The 9,969-nt window shown below is 47.4% G+C and overlaps 1 pseudogene; it reads left to right on the top strand.

Moving 5' to 3' along the window:
- The first annotated feature begins 8,486 nt into the window (after positions 1-8,486).
- LOC126485765 (5S ribosomal RNA) lies at positions 8,487-8,604 on the top strand (annotated as a pseudogene).
- The last annotated feature ends 1,365 nt before the right edge of the window (positions 8,605-9,969 follow it).

Below are 9,969 nucleotides of genomic sequence, written 5' to 3'. Positions count from 1 at the left end.
ATCTTCTTTAAATAATCACTGAAGTATAGTGGTAAATTCCATTAGTAACAGAAAGTGGGGTTAATAGTACTTACTGCCAAGTGACCATAGTAAGTGAAAGTAGTTATTTATTCAGTGTCGAAAATTGACTACATCCTTTTGTGTAGACACTGTGCCCGATTTAGGCTGGTGGCCGTTTTATTAAGAGAAACAGTCAGATGAAAGGTTTCGAAAAGTAGTTATTCTCACTGCTTTTCTCCCAAACTGTATGATTCGGAGAAAAATAGTTCGATACTTTACCATTGGGCTGCACACGGTTAAAATCTCTCTCCGAGAGTCGATGGTTTGGAGTGTTAGTGCTGCGTGATTTTGTGGTGGTGTTCCTGCCGCTACTTACTACACAGTTCTGACATTCCGAATCGCGGATCTTCCGTCTTTACAGTGGCAGAACTTACACGTTCTGGTACAGTATTAACGAGAACGCGAATGTGCCGTTGCAGGCTACTTGTCATTCCTTTCAGGGTTGGTATGTGAAAGCCTACCTGAGCTTACTCCAATTTTTTTCGTACACATATTTCAACCATTTTACATTTTTGAATGCTTTTTCTAAGTCAACAGATCCTCTGAAGGTGCCTTGATGTTTCTTAAGTCAGGCAGCCATTATTAATCACACAGTCAGAATTACCTGTCTAGTGGGCTTACCTTCAATGTGGTCAAACTGGACGTCATCTAACAAATACTCAACTTTCTTTTCTACTGTTTTATATGTTATTCTTCTCAGCAGTTTGTATGCATGACGTTTTGAGCAGACTGTGCGAAAGTCATATGGTATGTCTGCAGACTAATGGATTGTACACACTAACATATCCCCCCAGGGGGTCCACAACTCTTTCGTGGACACGTGCGTAGCGAGCACGGGACCCCGAGCTAATGTGGCCCTCCTTCCTTTCCGGGCTGCATACCTTCCCTTCCCTTTCCGCATCCCTCCCCGTCCCCCATCTTCGCCCCCCCCCCCCCCCTCACCTCTGGCTCTTTCCTTCCCTTTCTCCCCCTCTGGGAGTATGGTTTGTGCCTACGTCCGGAGACGGACGCTCGAAACTGTTCCAAATTCCTTGCTTTTACACTTGCAGGTCCTCATCCTTCCTCTGTCCTTCTCTTTTCCTTCCCTCTTCTCCTTGCCCTTTTCTCCGCTGCGGCGTTTGAGACCCCCTCTTCTTTCCTTTCCCTTTCTCTTTTTTCCTCCCTGTGCGTGTCTGAAGGCCGACCCACGCACTTCCATGCGTAGCCGGTGACGGGGTAACGCGTAATTCCCCGCCCCGGGTAGACAGGTAGGACACGTACGTACCCCCTGGTAACGGCCAGGCCCAGGGAGGGGTGATTACCCGAGCTGATACCTTCCGAAAGTGCCGATTGGTCCCTCCGTCCGTTTGTCGGGAGGTGTGACCTGAGGTGTGAACAATCACCTAAGGCGGGTGTGCCCTCGGTGAGGGCCCCCACAAGGGAGGAGCGCGCCATCGGAGACGCCGGTAATCATGGGGGATTCTTCCGCAATGGTTTCCTCACCTTCCACTATGTCTGCTCACAAACGTAAGTTCACTGAGTCTCAGCCACAGACGGTTCTTCCATCGTTGCCACAGTTCCTTGTTGTTTCTCGGTCTGACGAAGGTCACGACTTTTCCACGGTCAACCCTTTCATTATTCAGAAAGGTGTCGACGCAATTGCGGGTCCTGTAAAGTCTTGTTCCAGATTACGGAATGGCACCCTGTTGTTAGAAACACACAGTGCCCTCCAGGCTCAAAAATTGCTGCGTACTTCTCTGCTCCACACATTCCCTGTCCGGGTGGAACCGCACCGTACCTTAAATTCCTCGCGTGGAGTCGTTTATACCCGCTCCCTCGATGGATTGTTTGACGAAGAAATTCAGCACTACCTGTCTGACCAGGGCGTCACGGCTGTTCATCGGGTTATGAAAAGGGTTGACTCGAACATCATTCCAACCCGCACTGTCTTCTTGACATTTGACAAAGTTCAACTCCCATCAAAAATCAAAGCAGGCTATGAGATAATTTCCGTTCGCCCTTATGTCCCAAACCCTACGCGTTGCTATCGATGTCAGCGCTTCAATCACACCAGCCAGTCCTGTTCCAATCCGGCCAAATGTGTTACGTGTGGCAAGGATGCCCATGAGGGTGCTTGTCCACCTCCATCCCCTCGCTGCATCAACTGTATAGGTGACCACGCTGCTTCCTCTCGAGATTGCCCCGTTTTTAAGGACGAAAAGCTCATCCAGGAAATAAGAGTGAAGGAAAAGGTGTCGACCTTTGCTGCTCGAAAGTTACTCGCCAGTCGACAGCCCACCGTGCCTCAAAAAGGAAAATACAGCACTGTCCTTGCTTCTCCTCGGCCAACAAAGGAGGCGGCCACGCAGACTTGCGACCTCACCTTTAGTACCACGGTCGTCAGATTGGCCAGCGCAAAGATCGCCCGTTCAACCTCACCTCTTTCGCCTGCCCACTCTATGGCTCACCCTTCGTCGGGTTCTGCTAAATCTCGAGCCCAAAAGTCAGACGCCAAGTCTTCGAAAAAAGAGCATTCTCGTGAAGAGTTTTTACGTACCGCAACTTCACAACCATCGGTTCCTCCTTCATCTAAACATCATACTTCCAAGAAGGCTACGAAGAAACACAGTTCCTCTCCTTCTCCGCCAAGGCGCGTCCCATCTACAACACCACCTGGCTGAAATCGCCCTCGGCCGTCTTCTGTGTCGCCGAGGCGCACTGCTGGTGGCCGGTCCACTGGCCGATCGTTGGTGGCAGGAGCTGCTCCTGACCACCCTATGGATCAGGATCTTCTGCCTTCGACTGAATGCCATTCCATGCTGTCGGTCGCAAGCTCTGAGCAGTCGTTGAGTTGACAGCACCCTTGGTCACGTTCCTCCATTTTCTGTTCACCCTATGTCCATTATCCACTGGAATATCCGCGGCATTCGAGCCAATCGGGATGAATTGTCGATCCTCTTATGATCCTACTCGCCGGTCATCTTCTGTCTTCAGGAAACAAAGCTGCGTCCCCATGACCGCTTTGTTCTCCCTCATTTTCAGTCCGTCCGATATGACCTCCCCTCTGTTGAAGGCACCCCAGCCCATGGAGGACTCATGATTCTGTCCATGATACTCTCCATTATCACCCAATCCCCTTAAACAGTTCCTTCCAAGCTGTCGCCGTCCGTCTTTCCCTTTCTGGATACACGTTCTCTCTTTGTACGGTATACATGCCATCGTCCACACCAATGGCATGAGCTGATCTCCTTCATCTTCTTGATCAGCTTCCACCCCCCTATTTGCTGGTTGGGGACTTCAATGCCCACCACCCGCTTTGGGGATCTCCACATCCTTGTCCACGTGGCTCACTATTGCTAGACGTCTTCCACCAAGCGGATCTAGTCTGCCTCAACACTGGGGTCCCCACATTTTTGTCTGCCTCCACGGCAAATTTATCTCATTTGGACCTTGCGGTCGGTACTGTTCCGCTAGCTCGGCGCTTTGAATGGTTCGCCCTTGATGATACACACTCGAGTGACCACTTTCCATGTGTTCTTAGACTGCAGCCTCAACTGCCATATATGCGCTCGCGACGCTGGATGTTTGCCCAAGCCGATTGGACACTTTTTTCGTCTCTAGCGACATTCGATGACCGTCGCTTTCCCAGCGTCGACGATGAGGTCACACATGTTACCGACGTTATTCTCACAGCCGCGGAACGTTCAATACCACGTACCTCCGAATTGCCCCGGCGCCCCCCAGTTCCTTGGTGGAACGAGGCATGCCGTGACGCAATACGTGAGCGGCGACGTGCTCTTCGCATTTTCCGTCACCATCCAACTTTGGCCAACTGTATCCGATATAAGCAGCTCCGTGCGCGATGCCGTCGCGTCATCCGCGATAGCAAGAAGGCAAGCTGGAAATTCTTTATTAGCTCATGTAACACCTTCACTCCCTCCTCGGAAGTTTGGAGTCGGCTTCGACGGTTCTCAGGCGCGCCTAGTTTCTCCCCGGTCTCTGGGCTCACTGTCGCGCATGATACCTTAGTGGACCCCATCGCAATTTCTAACTCATTGGGTCAGCACTTTGCTGCGATTTCGAGCTCTTCAAATTACCCGCCAGCGTTTCTCCCGAAGAAACGTGCAGCGGAAGTGCGACATCTTGCTTTCTCCTCTAAAAATCATGAAAGCTACAATACTGTTTTCTCCATGCGGGAACTCCAACATGCCCTCTCTTCTTCTCGCTCCTCCGCCCCAGGACCGGATGGTATCCATGTCCAAATGTTGCTGCATTTATCAACCCATAGCCTGCGTTACCTCCTTCGCCTTTATAATCGAATTTGGACCGACAGTACCTTTCCCAGGCGATGGCGGGAAGCTATTGTCGTTCCCGTTCCGAAACCTGGAAAGGACAAACATCTCCCCTCTAGCTATCGCCCCATTTCTCTCACGAGCAGTGTCTGTAAGGTTTTGGAGCGTATGGTGAATTACCGTTTAGCTTGGTGGCTGGAATCCCGCACTCTTTTAACACCAGCCCAATGCGGATTCCGAAAGCATCGTTCTGCCGTTGACCATCTTGTTGCTCTCTCCACTTATATCATGAACAATTTTCTCCGGAAACGCCAAACGGTAGCAATATTTTTTGATCTGGAGAGAGCATACGATACCTGTTGGAGGACAGGCATCCTCCGCACACTGTTCTCTTGGGGCTTTCGAGGCCGGCTGCCCCTTTTTCTTCGCGAATTTATGGCAGAGCGCACATTTAGGGTGCGGGTGAACACTACTCTCTCCCGTACTTTCTCCCAAGAAAACGGGGTACCCCAGGGCTCCGTGCTGAGTGTTGTACTGTTTGCCATCGCCATTAATCCAATTATGGATTGTCTCCTTCCTGATGTCTCGGGCTCCCTCTTTGTGGACGATTTTGCGATCTACTACAGCTCTCAACGCACCAGCCTTCTTGAAAGACGTCTTCAAGGATGTCTCGATCGCCTCCACTCGTGGAGCATCGAAACCGGCTTCCGTTTCTCACCCAGTAAGACCGTTTGTGTTAATTTTTGGCGACGTAAGGAGTTTCTTCCGCCCTCCTTACATCTAGGTCCTGTCAACCTTCCGTTTTCCGACGTCGCTAAATTCTTGGGTCTTATGTTTGACAGAAAACTGTGCTGGTCCTCCCACGTTTCCTATCTTTCGGCTCGCTGTCTGCGTTCCCTTAACACCCTCCGTGTCCTGAATGGTACCTCGTGGGGAGCGGACCGAGTGGTCCTTCTCCGCCTCTATCGCGCCTTAGTGCGCTCGAAATTGGATTATGGAAGCATAGTCTACTCCTCTGCTCGGCCGTCTATTCTTCGGCGTCTCGACTCTATCCACCACCGTGGATTACGTTTAGTGTCTGGAGCTTTTTACACCAGCCCTGTGGAAAGCCTTTATGCTGAGACTGCTGAACCTCCGCTGTCCAATCGGCGAGCAGTCCTTCTGAGTCGTTATGCTAGCCATCTGTCTTCCATGCCTGCTAATCCAGCCCATGACCTTTTTTTCGACGCCTCCTTTGATGTCGGGTATGCAGGCCGCTCCTCCTCCCTACTACCCCCGGGAGTCCGCTTCCGTCAACTGCTCCGTTCTCTTTCCTTCCGCTTTCCTAAAACCTTCTTGACAACTTGGGGTACAGCACCGCCTTGGCTCCGTCCCCGGATCGACTTGCTCAGAGACCTATGTCAATTTCCCAAGGATGGTACCCCTACACTTGTTTACCGTCGGGCATTTGCTGCTCTATGTGCACAAATGACGGAAGCCACATTTATTTACACCGATGGCTCGAAAACATCGTTAGGTGTAGGGAGTGCCTATATTGTTGGCGACACCCCAAATCACTTTCGGCTTCCCGACCAGTGTTCGGTTTATACTGCGGAGCTTTACGCTGTTCTCCAGGCTGTCCACTACATCCGCCGCCATTAGCGGATACAGTACGTAATCTGCTCAGATTCTCTCAGCTCTCTCCTAAGTCTCCAAGCTCTTTACCCTGTGCACCCTCTGGTCCACCGGATTCAGGACTGTCTGCGCTTGCTCCACCTGGGGGGCGTCTCAGTGGCGTTCCTCTGGCTCCCGGGACACGCTGGTATCTGTGGGAATGAGGCGGCCGATATAGCGGCCAAGGCTGCAGTCTCTCTTCCTCGGCCAGCTATTCAGTCTCTTCCGTTTACCGATCTACGGAGCGGTTTATGTCGCCAAGTTGCTCATTTATGCCATGCGCATTGGTCAACACTTCCCCATAATAAATTGCGGGTAGTGAAAGCCCTTCCTTGCACTTGGACCTCTTCCTCCCGAACGCGTCGTCGGGAGGAGGTAATTTTAGCTAGACTCCGGATAGGGCACTGTCTTTTTAGCCATCGACATCTTTTAAGCGGTGATCCTCCCCCACTCTGTCCCCACTGCTCTCAGCTGTGGACGGTCAGACACCTTTTAATTGAATGCCCCTATTTTAATCCCGTCTACAGCTATCGCCTGATCTATCGTCGATTTTAGCAGATGACACGCGCTCAGCTGACCGCGTTCTACAGTTTATTAGTGACAGTGAAATGACGTCAGTCATTTGAAGCTTTTTTTGGGGACAACCAACCCCTTTTTATAGTGGATTTTTAAGCATTCCTTCTGCGTTTAGTTTCTCAAATTTTATGACTTTGTTCCCATTGCTGCTGATTTTAAATTTCGTTTTTTTTCCTGTTTCCTACGTCACGGGCTGGGCGCTAATGACCATAGAAGTTTTGCGCCCTAAAACCACAAAAAAAAAACACTAACATATACAGTCACTTGGTTGCCATTTCCCCTAATGATTTTATATATTGCAAACAAATGTTATCTTTTCCTTCCGACTTGTTTGACTGAAGTCTTTCAAAGCTCAATTAAACTCCTACTCTAATACCTGGATTCTCAGCGTCTTCTATATCGATTCCCATTTCATATTCTATCACGTCATCACGAATAACTGTCTCTCTCCCCCATCCTCCCCCCCCCCCCCCCCCCCATCCCCCGTAGAAGTCGTCAGTATATTTTTTCCCCCTATCGGCTACTCTGTTTTTCAGCTGCATTCATTTTGCATGTTTAATGTTGACGCCTTTGTTTTTCATTTCACCCAAAGTGGTTTTGACTTTTCTATATGCTGAATCATTCCTTTCGACTACTATTTCATTTTCGATTTATTCGCATTTTTCCTGCATCCATTTCTCCTTGACTTCCCTATATTTCCGGTTTATTTCGTTCCTAAGTGACTTACGGATATATTGCTCTTTTCCTGCGTTTTCTTCAGCATTTTTGTACATTCTCCTTTCGTCGGTCAGTTGAAGTGTTTCTTTTGTTCCCCAAGATTTCTTCGCAGTTACCTTCCTTTTAGCCATACTTTTTGGCTGTCCAAATTTCATGACTGTCCTTTTTAGAGATGTCCATCCATCTTAATCTGAACTACCTACTGTGGTATCCATTATCATAGTATCTACAGTGCTAGAGAACATCAAACGTGCCTTATTATTCCACAGTATTTCAAAATCCCATTTCTGCCCACACTGATTCTTCCAGATAATGTTCTTAAGCTGCGTTCTACTCTTCATCATTACTAGATAGTCATCTGAATCTATATCAGCTTCTGTGTACACCTGGCAATCTAATATATGACTTCAGAATCTCTATGGTATAAACCAGGTGGAATCATCCCATGTCTACAGGTCTTTTCCAAGTATTCTTCCTCCTCAGTCATTTCTGAACGGTGTATTCACTATTACTATTCGAAATTTATTGTAGAACTCAGTGGTTCATTTTCCTATCTCACTTCTGCAACAAATCTATGTTCTCCCCTAACTCTGTCTTCCAATATTTCTTTTACGTGTTTTTATCACGTTCAAAGTTTTTTAAATTGACGTATCACGTCAACACTTAAAATATGAAAACGCAATTCATACGTTTTCACCTCACGTGTCACTCCCGCCAACTCACAGTCTGACGGTTAACGTTCGTTGCTTGACTGTTTTTATAAGCACATTAACGTGCGCGAGGCTGTATTAGCTTGCAAATGAAAAAATATGGAGCTCATCAGGTTTTGCAACTAACGTGACAGCAGCGAATTCAATTCAATCAAGCAACAACCATGACTCGTCCGCATATGTTCATGGTAATATTAAGTTGATATATAATTCTAAATCGATGTGCTTGGCAATACTCAGAAACCAATTCCGTCCGACACTACAGCGATCCGCTATTATCTCTGTGTCTAGACGAACTCTCACTCGCAGTCACACTATTCGATTATCGATGTATCACTCGCCCTTCCAGCTCGTAAAATACTTCCATTTAGCGTAATTATTACGAAAATTTACACGAAATTCAAGTATTTCACATTCAAAAATAAACATGTTAATAATAAATACGTAATATTACCATAATAGAAGTACTGCCTAATTGTACTTTACAAACTGAATTAACGGCAACGGCCTTGCCTCAGTGGCTACACCGGTTCCCGTGAGACCACCGAAGTTAAGCGCTGTCGGGCCTGGTCGGCACTTGGATGGGTGACCATCCAGGCCGCCATGCGCTGTTGCCATTTTTCGGGGTGCACTCAGCCTCGTGATGCCAATTGAGGAGCTACTCGACCGAATAGTAGCGGCTTCGGCCAAGAATACCATCATAACGACCGGGAGAGCGGTGTGCTGACCCCACGCCCCTCCTAACCGGATCCTCCACAGAGGATGACACGGCGGTCGGACGGCCCCGGTAGGCCACTCGTGGCCTGAAGACGGAGTGCACTGAACTAACACGTAATCTGGGAAAGATATATAAAATGTTCCTGCACTGCAGTGATGCAAGAAGAGAAAATATAAGAAAAAGTACCACTAACAATTAGCAATACCTTCACAAGTACCAAATTTTGCTAATGACCACATATGTAAACTGAACATGGAAGAAGGAGCGAAATTTTATAAGCCTTATTTAGTAGAAAGATTCTTTTGTACAAAGTTACTTAAAAGTCAAAAGTTTAGTCAATAACCGAACTATTTCGATAAGAGAGCCCACTGACGAAATTTGTTTAGTTTCCGATATATTTCATCATTAAGTAATTATTAGCGATTTTTGATGTATGAACTGTGTTACTGTTATGGGCTTGGCTGCTGGAAGGATTCACTTGTCCGGGAGACACTGACATATGTCATATCCTGCTTGATGGTAAAAGCTGTAAATTTAAAGTTCTACCATTCGCGCTCATCATTACTGTACGTGAGTTTCTCAGAGTACTTGACAGAGCTATAAGTTAGGAAGTACTTCGAAAAGTGGTATTATACTCTATGTGGATGATATTTTGATCACCATCAAGACATGGGAGGAGAATATAAAAAACACAATAGAGAGTTTTAGAAGTGCTTAGTGAAAGGTGAAATACAATTAAGTTGCAGAAGCCACATTTCGGTTGTGTTGAATTCATATTTCTGGGAAACATAATGACTAATGAAGATACCGCACCTCTTGGCAGATTAAATGTGCGTGTCCGACCGGAATTCAAACTTGGGACCTTCTACTTCTGAGGTGACATGTTCTACCGACAGAGTTTTCCCAGCACAATTCACGACCTGCGTTCACAGCTTCACTTCTAGCAGTATATTTCCTCCAAACTTTCAAACGTCACAAATTACCAATGTCGATAAACAAAAATATTGGTACAAATACTTACTATCTGAGACCATGACATCATCAGTGAAACGTGTTGATATCTTAAGTTTCACAAAAGTTGCTGCACATTCGTTTTTTTGTGAACATAGAAGAAGGCATTAGTTGAGACACGTAGAAGGAAGAGTACAGGACTTATGTACAGCCGATGTCTTGATTATGATTGTGACCTGAATAGGCAGCCGTTCCTGACTCTTATCCGTTACCATGTCTTCTTAAAATCACTTTCACAGCGGAGGTCCCTGAT

The sequence above is a fragment of the Schistocerca serialis genome, chromosome 6, assembly GCF_023864345.2.
Source record: "Schistocerca serialis cubense isolate TAMUIC-IGC-003099 chromosome 6, iqSchSeri2.2, whole genome shotgun sequence".
Lineage (NCBI taxonomy): Eukaryota > Metazoa > Arthropoda > Insecta > Orthoptera > Acrididae > Schistocerca > Schistocerca serialis.
Note: the sequence above shows the minus strand (reverse complement) of the source record. Positions and strands in the feature narration are given on the sequence as shown.